We start from the raw sequence: 20,689 nt of genomic DNA, 5'->3' as shown, positions 1-20,689 counted from the left end.
TCCCAAAGAGTCACTGAGATGAAAACAATCATGGGTTTACTCAGCAAGTGGGTCACTGCTTCACCATGCCCACAGGGCCCTTCAGTAGGCATGAAATGCCTATGTAGGGCAGAGAGTGACACCTCGTCTACTCACCACCTCAGCTGCCATCATCAACAGGCTGGTGAACCCCCAGACCAATTATTTTTGGTCATTATAGAAGTGTCATCTTGGAGCACGTGAGGGACAAGGAACAGGAGCTACCAACCTGGCCACCAAGACAAATATCTACTGACTTTGCAATGGGTAAGCGACCACAGTTTTTTCTCCTTTAGAACGATCATGTGCTTGATCTTTCATAGTGAAATCTGTGTGAATTTTTGGAATTCCAGAAATTCTAGAAATTGAATTTCCTGAATTCAATGGAATTAAATTATTGAAAAACTTGACAAACGTCCAGAAACTTGATTAACGTGAAATACCAACTTCCAGACTGCATATGCATTTTGGCACCACTCATTCTAGAAGAAAGAATTTTTTAAAAGCTCATACCATGAAAAGATGATACCATTTTGTTACACAGAGGATGAGCAATGATACCTCATTCTCACATAACAAGACTTAAATTCAGTTTAAAATTAATTATCAAAAACAGTAATGCTGCTGTAGTGAGTCAAATTTCCCTTGTACTGGAAATCCTTTTCAACTTCCAGTTGTCATTTTGCTGCATTACGAAGGTCGAAGCATCTTCAACACTGCAGCAAACCATGCTGTAAAAATGACAATGTGAATGCTAAAACATACTAAGCATTTGCCATGTCAACATGTCCCCAATAAAAATTCCTTCCACTTCATGAACTGGACAAGCCGTATGCTTCATTAAGTCACAGACAGCACACTCATTAAAGATCAATGGCATCTTCCAAATGCATTTTGTTTTTCTTTAGTCCTAACATATGGTCATAATAATGCATCTAACAGTAAGCCTGGGCACTGATTTTTAATGAAAAATAATGTTCAGACTGGCCCATGTAATTTGCTTTTATGTTTCTGACCTTGTTCTGAAATGAATCCCCATAGTTCCAAAACATTTTCGTTCCAGGTTCTCAGTTCTCTTGCCAAGAAAGGCAGATGTCATGTTTGTAACTTACAACGTCTCTATTTAAATCATACCCCTTCATATAATGCTGGTATTCTTTTTCCCTTCCTATCTGCACACCAACTCCCAAAGAAGGAAAAAAAAAGAGGTCCAAAGCGCTACCTGTAAACTAATGCTAGCGATAACAACGCAGATATCCCTCACATAGGCACGCCGTGCTTCTTTCTAGCATGAGAAATATTGTCATTTCAGAGACATACTACATCAGCCTATTTTACCATCTGGGTAGGAGCTCTGTGAGCCCAGAAATGATCACAGTGAAGAGTGATCAAAGGTCTGGCAACTGTAGCAACATATTTCATTTCTGAATGGAAAAAAAAAAGTCCCATTGCAGTTGCTACTAAGGCACTGCAAAGAACAACGTCATACATTCCAGTCTTCCTCCAAGTACACTGGTCTAAAACTGGCACAAACTCTCAGCTTACACTTTCACTTCTGTTTCTGTCACCTTTGCTCATTACATATACAGGCAGTGTCAGTCCTTTCTCCACTCCTTTTCTGGCATCCACTTGATGGAGAATGCTAACGTGTACAGTCAAAGTAAGAGCGACAAATCTGCAAGACATCAGGACATCATTTTAAGCTGTATCTGGAGTCTGTGCACAATACAGATGAGTTGAAACAGTCAGTTGTCTCTAAGTTTCTTCAGGACTGTATCCAAGTGCTAAGCTTATAATCATATTTCTCTTAGGGTAGAATCACACACATTTTCAGTTCAATCACTGGACTCAACTACCTAGTAAGTTACTAGTTTTTAATCAGTCTTTAGGTACCGTTTAACCTTCTATTCAGTAATCATTAGAATTTAAACCCTTACCTCCCCTTGTGGAGATGCTGGCTTCTACAAGAAAAAAATAACGAGGACGTGTTTTATTCCACGTTAGCTTACTTGAATATTACTCTTTCCTGAATTACTCACTGAGTCCATAAATGCTTGCTCTTCCGTTTTTTTAACTTTGCCTTTTAATAAAGTTCTCCAGACCACATCTTCACCATACTGAACACTCCTCCAGGCTTTGCTCAATAAACCTCTGAGATTTTTAATTTCCCAATCTCCAACAATTATCCAGAAATACAAGTTATTTGTTCTTTCAATACAAGGACAAGGACCCAACGTTTTGGATAGTCCTACAATAAAGAGGGCACTTTGGTCGCTGATTTCATGTGCTTTGATACTAACCGTAATTCTGTATTTAATCATAGTCCATTGGCCATGCTTCAGCACCAAAATAAAGTTATGCAATCTGCTTTCATATCCATCTTCATCATATGTGACTACTACATGACTATTTTAAGTCTTTTCTTCCCATAACCCTAATTCAAGCTTAACAAAATGGCAATGAACCAAAGTACCACCAAAATTAAGAGGTTGTTTCTTCTGTCATTTGTGTTAATCCTGTCGCCCTGCAAAAACCTGCAATAAACTGAGTTTTTCAATCCTTTATTCCCAAAACCTAACCTGACCTCTAGCTTTAACCAGTCAACACGACTAGCAGCAGGTAGTCCTATAGGTCTTCCTTTATTACATAGTTGACAGTATCTTTTAAGTTCTTACTTTCCAAACCCCTTACCCTACTGGAAATTTGAACCAGAGTTATGTCTCATACTTTTCTTACATAGTGAAAGCAAAAGTCAGCTATTACTCCTCCTCATACCAGCACTTGTCCAAAATCTGGGGCACTGCCACACCACAAAAAGAAATACACTGCTTCTACCCCTGATTGCTGGAGTCTTACTCCTGTTTTCATTGTAGCTGAAAGGATCTTAACTTTACAAAAGCACACACTGAAAAACTAACAATTTCATCAGTAGTGTTCCACCTGGTATCAAAAGTAATTTTAGTTCTGTAAGCCAAAAGAAAACTAATAATCAGAGGTCTTCAGTAGTAGTCTTCTTTCTTAAACCAGCCCCAACCTTTGTTTTAATTATATTCTAATGATGCATGTGAACACATGAAGCAAAGCATCCTTCAGATGCTAACCACCATCTTAATCTTAGTGAGTTTGCAAGATTCTTCAATAGACCAACCTGTCCGGTATCTGAATTCCCAAATTCAGATTTTAATCCTAGATTTAAGCATAGTTTAATGACCCATAACTTTATCAATACAAACATTTGAAAAAAAAAGCAGTCCTTTGCAGAAGGGCATATCTCTGTCCTGTTGATTTTTTAAATATATCGATGACAGGTGCAATGTGCAAAAAGCTGAGAGGTGACTCCATCGTTCTTCTTCCAAAGAGATTTCTAAGAGTCCTTCCATAACAAGATGTCACTAAGAGAAGTGTTAAAAGAAAAGTATAAAACCAGGGTTAAACCTGCTTGAAATTTCCACATAATTTTGATTAGTTAAATGACTCTTCTTTTGTTCCTGATTTTTTCCTACAAGGCACATACCTTTATTTAACTTTTTTATTACATATCATTAACATTAAAACCTGGAAATGAAGCTTGTATCAAAGTCAAATGAATTACTACTAAATCAAGGAAGAAAAATGTTCGATTAAATTCCAATGCTTCATTTTTACAGTTTGATTTCAAGCTTACATGTCACAATAGTACAAAATAGGTAAGATACACTTAATCACGTTTTGCTTTTATGATGAAGTAATATTTGAGCAGAAAAATTCTTCAGGGGTATGTTTATCTCCAAACTGTTTGGGCTGTCTGAAGTTCACATACGGGAAATAGCTCCAATATTTTGCTCCATTTTCAATTTTGTTCAAAAACAATTTGTCTCTTCTACCTAACCGTGTCTTAGAAAGCTGCCACTGTTCATGTACAGATGTCTTTTTAACAGTGTTGTCATTAGTTTGCAAAGCACTTCAGAACTTGGGGGCTGGAAGGCACTATGGATATAAGTTGTTATCATCACATTCTGTAAAATTTATTCTCGACAAGGGTCCTTTTGTGGTTTTAATATCTTATTTCTTCTGCTTTCTCCCAATTTGTACTCTCTTCCCTAATACTTCAGCTGTCTAGAGCGTTTTCTAAGTGGTTGCAGCAACTGGGTGTTGTGACATTCCTTTACGTTTTCCTACAGCTAATGCTCAGCTTCACTCACTCTATTGCTCTTTGAATTTTGTTAGCCTTATTTAAAGATACACTTGTTTTAGACCTTAGAGTGGTCTACCTGCTGAGTTAACAGTTATCGTTACCTGTAAGGGGAAAATGTATTTTGAAAGAAATGAAAAACATGCATTAGTGGAGAAGCTTTTATATCAGCAATTAAATAACTTATCTGAATTACAGTGACAGATTTGCAACTAAACTAAAATGTCACTTCAAAATGACACTTGTGAGAGCATCAGTGTGGTGCAATTACTTAACTTGCTGTAAAGGAATGTAATTCCTCTAGGAATGAACAATACTGTAGCAACCTAAAGTCCACATACATCACCATTTTAGTTGAGCTGAAAAAGACACATTTTCCCCTCACTTTTTCATATTCATTTAAAAAAAGACGCACTTTGTAACTGTAAATGTGGTTTTTTTATTAACCATTGGGTAAGATCTTGGTGAAGGCAGCCATGAAGACAATTCTTTGGTTTAACAAGAAGAAACACAAGTGATGAAAAAGCAAAGCACTATTACTGGAAAGTCCTCATTCTCAGAGACAGAAGTTTTTAAGGAGAGTGTCTTTGAGTAGTTCGCAAAGATCCAGAAGTACCAGCACAAACAACCGCCCTGATGGCAGCTGGGTGTCAACGAGATTACTGATACACACAAGATACCCAGCACTGGCTGCATACCGCTGGTACTGACATACCCAAATCCAGTGCCATTTTTCAGTTGTAATTATATTGACTTCACTGAAACTATGTAAGTGCTTCAAGTTAAGCATGCATTTAATCGCTGTTGCTATACTAGAGTCATAATTTGTGAACTGCTCTGTACCCTCCTCAGATTAAGGATACAGCCTAATTGCAAAATATACCAATACCAGCAGTAAAAAGTATTTTTGGATTATTCGCATATTGCGTAAATAGCATATGTATAATTTCACTGCAATCAATGGAAATCACAGATTTCCATATCACATGCTAAACGCGGAGGTTGATTACCATTATATTTAATTTGTACTAATCAGTGCGAGGCAAGTGGGGCTTTAATATCACATGGAGATTTACAGCAATCATCTTTTCTTTTTTTAAGAGAAAAAAGCAAATGTAGACAGGGCCAGAAATGGGTGTTCATACCCAATACACACAATAGGTGCTTAGAAAAAGATAAGATGTATTTTAAAACCAACTAAACGTTGCTATTTGAAAATATTTCAACAGAAAGCTTTGGTTTTTCTCTCGGAGATTTCTCCTGACCACTGACAAAAGAATTTAGTAACCATTTTAACCCCATTTATTTCTAATTATCTTTAGAAATAATTTATTTTTCTCAGAATTCAGCAAAAATTAAACAAACTTCAAGACTTTTTTTATACTGAAGAAATTTACAAATTAAAATCAGATCAGCACGTGTCAGCATATGGTAAGTATGTATGTTACCTCAGTATAGATTGTTTCTTTTTCTATAAAGAAAAAAGAGTGAAATAAAAATAATTTTCTACCGTACTAGCACAAGACTTCCAATCTTTCAAGTGGTGCAGCTGAAAGAAAGGCAATTTCAATTGGCAAGACAATGCCAAATCTCTGATTCTCAAAATACTGTCAAACAGCTGACATCACTCGTACAACTGCGGTGACCCTTGGAAGTAATTACCTAGAATATAGAATAAATCAACACTGACTTTTCATATTTTATAATCTGCTTGGCTGGGATTTTTTTTGTTTGCTTGTTTGGTTTTTTTTTTTTCAGAGAGGGCTGGAGGTTGTACTAGCTCTGTAGAGAGTACAATGAAACAATTGGTCTGTACAGGTTTCCATGCTACCTGCTACTTCTACAGGAAAATAAAGAGGCTGCTTTTCTTCTTTGTGCTTTGTTGAAAAATGAAGTGTTAGCCATAATACCATACTAAATGAAAAATAACAATGTGTCTCTTTTTTAATACATCTAGATTTTCTTTTTTATTGAACCGATTCCTATATATGACAATAGCGTTACAGAAAAGAAAAATCAGGTCCTGTTTTTTTACACAAGCTTAAAATCTGCTCCCACACAAAGTAAGGTGAAGTCAACTGAATTTAATCAATCCTGAGGTCACAGCTATTAAACATTAATGCTGAAACTTCAACAGCTTAAGAAGCTAGAGGGGACTAGAGGAGTAGAAGCACAGACCAGAGCTGGAAGGCCAATCAAAAATAACAAGATTGTATGATGGATTTCAAGTCAAGCAAGCTTGCATGGCACATAAGATTATGTAGTCCATTTCAGGCCTATGAGACAACATGAAAACCAAATCAATGGTTAACCTGTGGAGAAAGCAAACCAAGGCTTTACAGTTACCGAGGCTACACAGTTAACATTATAAAATGCATTTGATATATGGGAAAAATAAAAGCTTGCTCACTTAAGAGAGAAAGGGTAAGGGTGACAATTCTGAACTGAAGCCTGTGGAAGGAACTCAAAGTAAAATACAGTGTCTTCTCACCATGAGAACCTGACAAGCTATACTGGGATCATGAAAAACTGTACACATTCATATCTTTCTCCTGAAGCCAAAATGACCATTTGCTTTCTTCATGCACTGACTTGCAGAAAATATATTAGACTAAACACATATGAGATAAGGATTACCTAATTATCTCTTTGAAATTGAACTATGATGAAATTCTGAATTTAGATCCCGAGTTCTGGATTAATTCTAACTTTCAAATTATTAGTTCTTGAAATACTCATTTAATTTAATACTAGCAATAGATGAATTAAGAAAAATAAAAACGAGCAGAGAATGTTAGTAGAAAGTACTATTCCAGTTATGTCAGAAACTGTTCTACTTGGACAAAAGTTAAAAAAAATAATCCCATGAATAGGATACCTGAATTATTTGAAATGCAATAGCCAATGGGAAAAAAAAAAAAAATAGACAGTCTTTCTTTGAGACTTTTTCTTTTATTAATACTCCAAAGCTAACTTTATGTGAACTAGTTTGTGCCATTCTGATTTAGAGATGAAGAACAGAGTCACAGAAAGGGACAGCTGGCAGAGAGGAGGAGAACTCTGATCAATCCACAAACATTTCCTTCAAGAGGAAACTTGTAAGGCAAAGTCAGAAACAGCAGGTAAGGCACGATGAAAATCAGAAACATTATTTGAAAAAAGATTTGCTTCATTAAACAACATGATGCTCAAACTCATCCATTTCAATTTCAAATGCCAAACCACTACAGTTCATCACAGCTTCCACAGTCTGTCATGTCAGATTTTGAAGGGGATTTCCAAGACCTAATAAGCTCCAGAAGACATTTCAGAAGGAAAATGTTTTCCCCAAGGAAATAGCTTTTCATAGTAAATAAAGAGGAAGGTACTGCACGATACTTCCCCAATCCCCATCCCCCTGTACCGCTCGGGGTGGGGAAAGAAGTAGAGGAGTTGAGGATAAAGGACTGAATTTGAACCTGTTTTAATTTTGTTTTTTGTTTCTCACTAACCAAATGTATTTTCATTGGCAATAAATTAAATCAAATTTCCCCAAGTTGAGTCTGTTTTCCCCAACAGTAACTGGTAAGCAATCTCCTTGTCTTTGTCTCAGCCTGCAAGCTTTTCCATCTTATTTTCTCTTCCAGTCCAGTTGAGAAGGGGGAGAGTGAGCACGGCTGGGTGGGCATCCGGCCAAAGTCAACCCACCACAGTTACAGAGGCTGTAGTAACAAGGACAAGAAAGGCACAGTCACCAACAAATTATTCAGCATGTACCTGAATGTGTTATCCTACAATTACACATCACAGGAAAGTGAACTATGCTGAGAGAAAAGGTGCCTGCATTTTTAATGCCTTCCCTTTTCCAGGTTACCTGAAAGCTAAAGTGACTCTGAATGTCACATGGCATCATATCATAGCATGAGGTTAGTGCTGAAGAATGGGGTGATGTTATTTTCTGCATTAATAGCTGCGTGGGTAAGGAAATGTCAGGTCAGGTCTGCAGGTCTACATATTACCTACACTAGAGCACATGGTTCTAAGAGTTCCTAAGTGAAATCTCCATTTCTTTGTTGCTTAGAAAGACATCAATTTCCTTATGGTGATTCAGTGTCTACTATCACAGAGTACAAGTCTAAAAGCATAAAACAGGACCAATATGTAATTGTAAGTTATAGCATTATTTAGAGGGTTAAATTTATATTCAGGAATGCAGAACAGCTGTACTCTTTTTAAGGGCAATACACCATCTATATCTATATCTTACTAGAAAGTAATAATTTCAAAAAAGATTCAAGATCTTGCAAAATAATTAATTAGGAAGGGTAGATTTTGTATAATCCCTTCTACATTTATCAAGGTTAAAATGAATGCATAACATTCATTGGACTTAGCAATACCAACCACAAACGCAGATCAGCTCTTTCATGAGAGTATTGTTACACTGTATTGCCATAAAAGCTGTTCTCTTATAATATGCCTTTTGCTCTTCTTGTTAGTGCTAGAAATTAAAGATAAAATTACCTTCCTGAAACCCCTTACAAGAGAGTGAATGCAATTATCACTCAGCCAGTGAAGTTTGAAACTTACACTCATGCAGAGAGAACAGCATTTTGGAGTTCAAGTGCACTGAGTACACCTGAAATCAGAATTCTCTCTCTATTTTCCGCTCCTCACTACACTCTAGATAAGATTCTAATGAAATACTTGCAGACAACTTTTTCAAAGATCAACAAGAAAAAGGGTAGGGAAGAGAAGTGGGTTTGCCTGGGTAGGCTGTAAGACAACTCCAGACACTCTTGCTTTTAGCATGGGTATTGTATTCGTCACCTCAGAAGTTAAGCATCCAATTCTTACTATCATTGGAACAAGACACAGAAACTGAGGATCTTGGCTCAGACTCTGTCCCATGGGAACGATGCATATTGAGAAGAAACACAAGGCTGTCTTCGCAAAGGTAGAAAAAGAGTAGTTTTGCTGGTAAAATTAACTCAGTCTCAAGAGAAACCAGCATCAATACTGCTTGGTCCTATTTCTGTCTGTTTTACTAGTTTGTTGATTTTGAAGACAAATGTAAGAGAAAAGCAGTAATTAAGATTTATAACAGCATTCTTTGTTGCTATATCCAGTTGGATATTTATCTTTCAGTTTACTTATCTTGATTTCATTTCAGTTGCTAAGAATATTAACGAAGGCAACAGCTAATACACAAGCAATGAAGAGCTACAAGTAAGATCTAGAAGTACATGGACAAAATTCTATACTCAAAATGAAAAAATTTCTTCACCAAAAGGGTTATCAAACATTGGAACAGGCTGCCCAGGGAAGTGGTTAAATGACCATCCCTGGAGGTATTTAAAAGACAGGTAGACGTGGTGCTTAGGGACATGGTTTAGTGGTGGTTTTGGCAGTGGTTGGACTCAATGATCTTAAAGGCCCCTTCAAACCTAGATGATTCTATGATCTTGAGAAGAAATGCTTCTCCATGGTTATTCAGATATGTTATTTGAGGTAACTGGGCTTGTGATGAAATGCTTCTCAAGTCCAACAAGCAAACCATGGACTCAGTAGGAGCCCACAGACAGGAAGATCACACATGCCTTGTCCAGATTATATAGGAAAAGCAGGCCAAAATTCCCACTGAATCTGGCTTCATGCATATAACTGGAGGACAGTAGTGATATTGCAGCACATACAGTCTGTTCCAAACAAATGACAAATTCAGTTTGACTAACTGTTGTTTGCCACATGAATCCCGTTCAAGAAATGTCCAGAAATCTAGCACACAATACGCAACGATAGCCTGCTGAGTTAGACATTTTCCTGTTTCCAGTGGTATAGCACCACTGTAAAATTCTAATATTCCTTGGCACATTCTTACTGCTTTAAACAACACTACATGCAAGGAAAAAAAAAATGAAAAAAAAAAAAATTACAACTAACTGATTCACAGCCAAATCCTATTACTTGGAAACATAAATTTACATGCTGAGCATGTTTTTTCTTTCTTATCTCCATTTTCTCATTTTGCAGCACTAAAAGTAGCTTCAGGGTGCTTTAATATTTAATTCCATTGAGAACCTTCAATGCCCACATCTAGCTTTGTAAACTTAATAAAAAAAATTAAACAGAAATATTGCAAATACCACTGCTAGCACTTCAACATCTAGAAAGATCAGAAAAGAGAACATATGCATTAATACATCATCCAATATAGTTTTTTATGTTAATAGTTACCCCCAAAAAATGATTGCCGCTCAGAGAATTTTAGTAATTTATCTTATGTTTAACTTTGACACAACATATCTGCATGGATGAGAATTAGGTCACACAACAGAGCAATTGGGATGCAATTAATACATTATGTTTCTTTTTTTTTTAATGTATATATATATGAGAGATTTTGAAGAACCCAAGAACATTCTCCGATCTGGGAGATTCCACAGAATACTATTCCAGATTTGAAATGAGAGTTTATCCTCTGAGATTTATTGGTGCTCCGATCCAGGTCACACCAAGGAATTGTTTCAATGAACATGAATTTCTCAGGGTGAAGACCATGCATAGTTGAGAAAGCTGGGGACCATTTAGCTGGGAAAGTTCCTGGGAATAACTTTTGTTTACATAGTGAACTTTATGCCTAATTCCTGATCCCAGTTAAGAAAAAAATGGACTTGTTCTGTGTTTCTGCCAAAAGGACAGAAATAAAATAATGACCCAATGCAATCTTTTAAATGAAAGTGTTGCAGAAAATATATGCACCAATTATGTCAGCAGTTCTCAAAATATTTAACTGCAGAACTGTTTTGCCTTCTTCAAAACAAATTTAGACTATGCATTGTCTTCTCTACAAGTCTACATATTGTTTACTTTTACGTGTATCACACCTTTGTGTCCTAAAATGTAAAATTAGTTTTACAATAGCAATTCTGTAAGATGCTCCTTTTTCAACAAGTTTTATGGGGTTGAATGCCTTTCAGCCTACCACCCTTTTCTTTTTACCTTTGCCTTCCAGACTTAATGAAAGCATTCAGACCTGCCTTTAGAAAAGCAGGCAGAAATGTTGCAAAAAAATGCAAGAGAAAAAAATATAATCTACCTTGTTTGGAAAGCTATCAGTTACGAAAAATACCTGGTCCATTTATAAAAAGAAATTAATAAACTGTATCACACTGCACCCTCCTTCTTTGCTGTGCTGTTAAAGAATTGTACTAATATTCATCATTCAATATCTCAAAAATAGAAGTTTTACTCAACTCCTCAATACATTGACTGAACAGATTTCCCAGTAAGTCAAAGACTTAAAACATAGGACATCACAGAAGCCTTATTGATTTCAGTGAACACATATCACACGCAATGCACTTGTTTCCAAAGTCAACAGGAAGTTTTGTACATTGTTTTGGCCTTGAAGATAATATCTTGAATTTTTTCCCGCCTCTTCTTTTTTTTTTTTTTTCCCTTGTAATCAAAGTAAAGACAAGCAAATTGTAATCATATTCCAAGAATTAAATCAGTAACTGGTTTCAACACTGGCAGCATTAGAAGGGAGCTTGCTAGTCAGGCCTGGTTCAAAGAGGCTGTAATCACAGTTTTCTTTTCCTTGAGGTGGGGGTGGAAAGGCTCCCTTTCTTAAACATATTCATGAAAATATGACATATTTCTGTTTAGGAAAAAAAATTGTCTTTCAAGACTTGATTATAGTTAAAAGTACCTATTGAATTTGTAGACATCAGTCAGTCTGAAGACACAGAAAAAGGTTTTCACAGCAGATAAGTAAACCTTTATTTCGTGTATATATTGATTTTTTTTTCTCTGAATTTTAAAATATTCAACTGTGGTTTTTTATCTTCTCGGTTTTGAGAACATATTAGATCAATTTTCCTGTGATTGAGAGTGCAACCATCAGCTGAGAAAACAAGTCAACAAACATATTCAGCAGCCTGCAGGCAAACCATTTTGAATAAAACAAAAATAAAGTTTGATAATATACAGACTAGCACTATATATGGTCCCCTATGAGACTTCTCCAGCATTTTTCACAGAAGTGTATGGCTGAAAGAATATTAGAAATGTTCAGGAAAATTTATGCTCAAACAATTTCACTAACTTCTGATTAATCTCAATTTACTGCAACAAATTGTTGTCATGCAATGCAAGACAATCTCACTGAGGACAATGCTAATGCTCTTCAGAAAAAAGTTTTCCCTTTAAATCAGAGAAAAGACATATAAAGTATAGCAAAGATATATATAGCATAGAAAAAGCTTGTAAACTTCAAATATGGACAAAGGTGCACCTAAGAAAAAACTAACAATTTAAACATCATCAATTTCATGTTTTCATCACAGACCCCAAACGCCTCCCTAATTTAGCAATCTAAAGGTTGTATACAACATAACTGATATGAAATAACATTGGCCTTTAACGTCAAATCATGTAAGATTCTGTAGTTTTAAATGGGGTTCATTTTTCAAATGTAAATGTCAAAGCAAAGCTGAGTTCATTTGAAAGAGTCAATTCAATAAATGAATACAACTTAAACATTAACCTTAAGGATGAATTTTGAGCAACATTTGTAAGAGTGTATACAATTTTATTAACTGGTATAACTTATGTATTCATTCCTTTTCCCGCTCCATAGCAAAGCAGTGGTAAGATTAAAGCAAATATATCCATACAAGTATTTCGAAGTATAAAAATTATCTTGCAATGGAGCTCATGTATCTCAAACTCTTTCTTCCAAGTCATAGCTGTCATTTTTCTCATTAAATATGACAGCACATCAAAGCTTTTAACATAACATAAAAATTGTTAATAACTAGAACTGAAACGCCCCACTATAGATCTCTCCAGGCTTGGAGATACGGCTATGAGATACTTGCACTTCTGTCTCCCTAGTAGACTTAAGCCCTCTTCAAAAATCTTACCCCCAGATTATCAGGGAAATAACTAGCTTTTTTGACTCTCAAGTATTTTACAGATAGGAAAAAACAGTCACAATGAAAAATGACCTGGAGTCATTTCTCAAGCACATGTTTTTTTTCTTTACCAGGAAGGAAATGAACAATTAAAAAAAAAAAAAAAAAAAAAAAAAAAAAGAGCGGGCAATATGGAATTTATTGAGATCTATGTTTCTGTAATTGTTAAGATCACCAGCTGAGGATTCCAATTGCCAAAGAAACTCTTCAGCTCACATGGCATTACTGGGACCTCTCACAAATACAGGGTCCAAGAGCAGGGTGGTCTGAGCGAGCCCATGCAGGTCTAACTATATGAGCCACAGGAACACGAAAGCTACGAAAAACGAATGATCAATCAGCCACCAGCCCATACAGAGGATCTTCTGGGTGGCATTTTAACACTGGAATAACCAAAAGCAGAGCAGCAAGATGCTGTTTCTGCAGCTGAGCTTTCTGCCTGTGCCATGCCATTGCGCTAAACTGCACTGAGCAAGTGCATTTAAGTGCCAAACCGCTGAGCTTTCAGTCCCATTTGCAGGGCCCCAGGGGACCAGGGCTCCTAACCGAGCTGCACCCAGGGTAAACGCTCTCTTCCATCAGCACTCCCTGACTAACTAGTAAGAAGAAGCGATCTGTCTACTTTCAGCACACCCAGAGTCAGGCGGCTGCTTCTCTGAGATGCATTTTAACAGGGTCTGGAGCAGGCCTGCTATTTGGTGCTGGGATTCCTACACCATCCCTGTTGGCTGAAAACATCTCTCTCCCATAAACTGACAAGAAGGAATGAAAAGACAGAAATATAAAAAAGCATGAGAAAATACAATAAGCATGTGAAATATTTCCTCCTTTCACCATTTCTCCAAGTGTGACTCTTCCTCTTACCCTCTTTTCCCCTACCTTGCATTTTATTAGCCAACCTTCCTATCCCAAGACTGGAAGATGAGAATAGATTGAAGCAGATAATGGAATGAGGGTCAGCATTTCAGCTTCCTTGGGAATCTCATATTTTGATTTCCAGAAATAAGATACACTGTAGATGAGCTCCTAAATATGTATTTAGCTGGCAAAAGAATAGGTCTGAGTTTCGAGTACAGAGTGACTTAACCCATGAGCTGTTGAATGTTCAATTCTTTTCAATGTCATTCTATTTGTTTAAATATTTTTCTTTTAAAATTTCAGTCTATGTGCTTACCATTGTTCCTCACAAATATTCACAGGATAAAGACCACAACTGCACTTGTTTATTGACCAAACACCAACGGGTCCATCAAGTTTCCAGATTCCCATTCACCCAAGGAGTCCAGATGGGAGGAGAAGGAAAAGTTCTGACCAAGTCCCACCTTTCTTTCATGGATACAGGCAGTTAGAGGAGGCTTGCAGCTGGACTTTATCTCAAAATGGGGAATGAACACATCTGAAGACTGGAAAGCCCTCTTGGGTTCAAAATTACAGGCACAGTCAGAGAGAGAAAGGATACACTTCAAAGCTAATTGAAGTCATTAGAGGTAGTTTGAAGACAATAAACTATATTTAGCAAGATTTAAAAAATGATTATTGAATCAGTCAACACACCAACTTCTCTGGGTTTTTTTTAGTGATTGTTTATTAAATGGGAAGTGATCATTTGCCATCGAAAATGAACTTTTTCAGAATAGCACATTTTAACTGAAAATTTATTTTCCTATTTAACATCATGTATTGCATCTACTGTTTATTGCTTGCTTTCAGTAGTAAATATATGGTTGTAGCAATTCTGTTGTGGATTATACAGATTTTAGATGGAATTAGATAAATTAATATAGCTTCACTGCTGAGTGCACCTGTGGTATCATTCCTGATATCTACTTCCATGAGCTAAAAATATGCATCACTGAAGAATACATTGTCTTTTTTTCTTTTTTTTTTTTCTTAATAGAGTCTATGCATAGGCAGGAACAAAAAGATGAAGTATAAGAAACCACTGTTCCAAAAGCTGCATTGAGTGTCTTTAGCTAGTCTGTGAATCTTTTGTAAATATTCTCATACAGACAAAGAATTTGAACTGGCTGATGTAATGGATTAATTTGCTCCAGCAACTGCATGGTTCCAGACACGATCCATCTAAAACATAATTAAAATACATTTGGTAGATTTGAGGCTAAGCTTTTTGAGAACAACAGATTACATTAGAAAGATTTTAATGAGGACAGGGCTGATTAAATCCTTGCTTCCTCTTTTGGATAGGAAACGGAGAATCCTCTGAATGAGGTTAACATACCATTTACCAACTAGAAGTATATGGAAAATAAGAAGAAAGGAAGGACTAAAATAATCATGAGGTCTTTTGAGTTTTTGGTAGCAGAAAATGAACATGTTTAGCTTGTATTCACTTCACTGAAAGGAAAGCCAGTGGCTGCTATGTATCACTGTCACCAGAGCACTACTATCTACGTGTTATTCCTATATCACTTCCACAAAATATTGCTGTTTTCATATTATGTCAGGTATGTTTTAGCATGCATCATCCTCCACAGCTGAACTAAATGCTAAGTACTCAGCGAAATAAAAACTGTTTGGGTAGAAATGTGCCACGCTTCTGAAGTAATTTACATGAATTAGAATTCACATTAGCAATGTTAAATACTCTCTGATAGCTCTAGATGAAAAGAAAAGTGTTGAGTCTTCTGTGGGATGACAGGATGCTTTTATAATTTTCAAAACTTATTGAGGAAGACAGAGGTAAGGTCCTCCATAGAACCCAAACGCTGTGGGTTCAATTCATAGCCCTGTCACATATTTTCTATTTCTTTCACTTTAGGCAAATCACAGATAATTTCTCTACTGTCTTCGGCAGATTTGGGAATGTAGGAATACTCAATATTTACTCTCTGTCTGCAAACTAGAGATAATTTTTATTTTATTTTATTTTTTACTACCATGCTGCATGGATGCATTCATTAGCGTTTGGGAGACATCCAGATGCTAGCATGGCAGAGATTATATTAATAATCTCACTGTTAATGATCTAACACTTATAAATTTCGAAACAATCACCTGAAGAAATGTCCAGATGTTCAAAAGGATTTACCACTTCAGGGTTTCAGACATTGTGCCGGCCCCTCAACCCTCCCCAGTACTAGAAACAGAACATTGATTTTGGCCTCTAACTATGAATTCAGAAGATTTTTTTTTTTTTTTAAGATCCTATCCTAAGCCATCTACATTTCCCAGAAAGAATAGGTGAAATAGAGTATCTGTAATAGAAGATTTCCATCTGTCATCTTCTTTTAAAACTCACAGGAATAGTGCAGGTAGTCACAAGCAGTGAGCTGGGATTTCATCTTCCCAGTTTCAGGGGTGTTTTAACAACATCATCAGATTATCAGGCAATAAATCTTCACTGCCTCACTGTAATAGTTTGATTCCCTGTTAGGATACTTACATAGCAAGATGAACATTGCCCAATGTACACCTGACTATTTAAACTTCCCCACTGTCATCACACACAATTCCTCAAAACCTGCAGCTACTACAACCTCTTCAGTATACGATCACAGATTTGTAAGATATTACAGAATTACAACTTAGCACCCAATGTTGCACCTAGTTACTATTTTATTGCAAAAATACTTTTTGCAGATCACTTGGGTAAATTGTCTAATGCTGTGTACAAAAAACCTTAATACCGTGTTTCATCATTAGGAAAAATTTTTTCACTGAAAGGGTTGTCAAACATTGGAATAGGCTTCCCAGGGAGGTGGTGGATTTGACATCCCCGGAGGTGTTTAAAAAAAAAGGGTAGACGTGGTTCTTGGCGAGAAGGTTTAGAAGTGGTTTTGTCAGGTTAGGTTAATGGTTGGACTTGATGATCTCAAAGGTCCCTTCCAACCTCAACAATTCTATGATTCGATGACTCTGTTGTAAATCACCCCAATGATATGCTGACTTTGCATTTTAAAATTGAAGTAATCTTTCCAACAGCAAGATTCAGATGAACATCTTTCCAACAGTAAGATTCAGATGAGCATGCAAACAATAGCTCTTACGGCTGATTGAAAGATGAAACATTTATTATGGTGGTTAAAAAATAATGCCAAAAAAGACTACTGAGCTTATCTGCAAGGAGATCGTAACCAAGGGAATGTATTTCTCAATGTTAATTTGTTAGATCACTGAAATTAGGCATAACTGAAATACCAGACACAAATACTGCAGAAGAAGAAATAAGCTGATACAGAGACCCCAGTTAGAAGCGGGATCTTCTAACAGTATTTTTCAGACTAGAGCTAAAATATCTCACAATGTTGTGAATGTATTCTGCTAGTATGAAACTGTAATTTCTAGCAACTTAGAAATATGTCTCAAGGAATAAGATGATTTTTCAATGATACAGTTAAAAAAATTTAAAATACCCAACAGATTACAAGAGTTAGGAATAGCAAAGGTCTTCAAATACAAAGATATATTCTAACAACCATACACACATACTTAATGCCAGTTGTAAACAATCCAAGCAAGAGTTTACGACGTGCACGCAGACTGAGTGCCAGCAAACCCAGAATAACTCAGTATAAAACTAAAGACAAGGGAGCAAATTCAGAGTGACCCGGCGTGTGATACAGTCACACAAAATAAATAGGCGGTATTTGTCAGATAGGCACACGCTCGCCTGGTGTGCACTCACAGTTGACCAAACGAGTGAGATTGCTGTTAGCAAAGCCTGAGCCCGAGGAAATAATCTGTTCAAAGAGAAAGGGGGCATTCTAGCCTGGGTTCAGGACTGTGCTTACCACGTTCACACAGCCTGGGGGTGGCTCAGAGCACAGGCTGGGGGAACTCACGTCTCTGCACAAAGCTGTGCCAGCACAGACACAGGGAAAGAACTGAGCAAAACAAGGGAGCGATGCACAGGTCACACTGTGAAAGAAGGAAGGGCAAGAGAAAAAGAATTGATTACCTAGGACCCCATCAGCACACCGTCATGCACATCCTTTGTTTTTGTAGCATGAGCTTTTCAATGTCTCAATTCAACAGACTATAACCTTAAGATATTCCTTATTTTTAGGCACGCCACGCTACACAGAATTATCTCTATTTTTAAAAACTGCAAGAACAACTACTATGATGAGAATTTTCCCATTAAATATTAAAATTTTTCCTTTACTATAAATATTTTATGTTTTAAAATGTTGCGCAATACTTTTAGTACTGAAATTCCACAGCCACAAAGACTTAGTATACCTAGAGGATTCTTTCAATCCAAGTTGCTCAGAGAAATTCAGCTTATCCTTTCTCATTTAATTAGTGATTCAAATACTAAACTTGTTTATTTTACTTCTGGGGAATCTCATGTGCAAAGGGTTTCTAATAGTATCGAAGCGTATTAAAATATAATCATAACAGGCAAGTTATTTTTTATTGGGACTAGTACATCTTTGAGCAAAGCTAAGCCAGTCAAATGCATATGATTTAAAGGCTTAACCACGTTAATATGGTGCATAAAGAATAATCTTCAAAATTTGGGGTTTTATTGATTCAAAAGCCATACATCCTTCAATTTTCACTTCATTAGGCTATTTACATTTCATAATTCCTTTCCCTTTTATATTTTAATTAATTGACATCCAAACTTGCCTATTTCTGATAGCTCTTTATGATTCAGGCTGTGACTCATTTACTCTCTCCTGCAAGAGTGAAAGATGAAAAACTTGTCCTTCGATTCCACTGATCCAATGTGTCCTTGTGCAAACCAAATCAAACCACACCGGTACTTAATCTCCGTCTTTCGTAGCAACACAAGCATTTCACACTGGGTCACTCTGGGAGTCTTCATTCTCAACATGGCCAGCAAGTGGGACACCTTTTTGAATGTGCATGATTTTTAATGCAGAACATTAAAATAAACCAATATAAGCAATATGGGTTAGGAAAAGTGAAATGTTGGAGAAAATCTGGCATGTATACATAGTCCAGCGACATTACAAAAATAGCACTCCCTTCCACTTCATTTTAATTATCTGTTTTCCCCTTTGTTTGGTTTGTTGCCTCTGCAAACGTATGGTGTGACATATACTTATTTCCCTTCATTTCCAAGCACTCTAATCAGTTTGAGCTACATACTTGTACTTCAGTGAGGCACTCAAGGAGAAGGAGTGAACATTTTTCATTTCAGAAACTTCCAAAGATCTTTTGTTTCAGTATACCAAGGTCAAAATACAAAATTGCTTGATGGGAGATTTGGCATGATTTCTGGCATCCCAGAGAATACAAACCAACAGTTGCTTCTTTACATTTCACCTCAGGGACACATTCTCCTGTGCAATTTATGTGAGGGAGAAAGCCCCGTCTACACAGAGCAAAATTTTTTAAAAAAAAAAAAAAAAGCTGAGATTATTTCAATGACCACCAAGTACTATGACCGATATTTTTAGTAGCATTCCTGTTCAAGATGCCATTCAGGATACCTCTGACTATGGCCACCTAGACTGGCACTCCCAGAGTTATTAGCAATATTTAGCTAGATCCAAGTGATGGCTGTTTTTTTTAAATAATATTGCTGATAAGGCATATACACAGTGCAAGTGAAAAGGGGGCTGAAACAGAGCACCCATCCTTTAGGAAATCTCATCTCGACAAAAGGAAGGGTTCCAAGTATTGTCTCTCTAGAAATTGCACATAATGTTTCAAGCCTATTTCCTTTAGAAGTAGAGAATTATGTTTTGCAATTTCTGCTAATAATAGAACTAGAGAGATAAAGGAGAACTATAAGGAACTGTTCACATAATTTTCATAAATAATCCCTCATCTTGCTATGCAGCTGAACTTTCCTACGAAGTCTGAAAGGGAATTATATCTCTTCCACTGAGCGCTGTGGGAAGGTTCAAGAAAGCTACACAGGGTGTTATTCTCTAGTCAACTTCAGAGGTGTTCTGAATTGTTTCTTTCGACCCTTATTATATACATCTATAAATCAATTTATATAATATATCATATAGGCTTTTTGATCCTTGGAATTTATGATGGAAAAATCTCAGTCTTTGAGACTATTTGTATCATTATTTTGACACTAGCAGTTTTTCACTGTAAAGCCTCTTTGCTGAGAAATGAAGTTTAGCAGTTTGGGATGATGAGCTGAGCCCCACCACTCCTGTGCTGTGAGAATCTCCACTGCTCAGCACAAAAGCTAAAAGGCTATGGAAGTTCCCATGCATGTATGATGGGTGTTGTGGGGTTTTTTTCTTGCATAAAGCCAAAAGAGCAAAGCCATACCGCTAAGCAGAACTGCCAACCATCCCACACTCACGTGGGAGATCCCCAGTCAAGGTCCTGAATAGACCAATTTAGGCTACACTTGAACCTACGTCTCCTTTGACAGAGGACACTGTCCTAGCTGCTGCGCTGCTGCAGGGATGGACCTCTTTCTCTGCCTGGCATTATTACAAGTAATTAAACATTATTTAATGTCACTCACCTACAGCACAGGACAGCAAGGCTCAAACTCCAGACCTAATGAGCAGTTAATTACTGACACAATGCGGCATGTTTAGAAATGAGAGGATTTCAAAGAACACGAAGCAGG

General features: G+C 36.7%; 1 protein-coding gene across 1 annotated transcript in view; it reads right to left on the bottom strand.

The window, feature by feature from the left end:
* Positions 1–20,689, bottom strand: part of LOC104288866 (glutamate receptor ionotropic, delta-2-like) — a gene marked incomplete at its 3' end in the record, with an annotated part of 606,323 nt that overhangs the window by 363,409 nt on the left and 222,225 nt on the right. The gene's annotated exons all lie outside the window — the stretch shown is intronic.

This window comes from Charadrius vociferus, unplaced genomic scaffold, assembly GCF_000708025.1.
Source record: "Charadrius vociferus isolate BGI_N301 unplaced genomic scaffold, ASM70802v2 scaffold296, whole genome shotgun sequence".
Classification (NCBI taxonomy): domain Eukaryota; kingdom Metazoa; phylum Chordata; class Aves; order Charadriiformes; family Charadriidae; genus Charadrius; species Charadrius vociferus.
The sequence above is the reverse complement of the archived record's forward strand: the minus strand, read 5'-3'. Positions and strand labels throughout refer to the sequence as shown.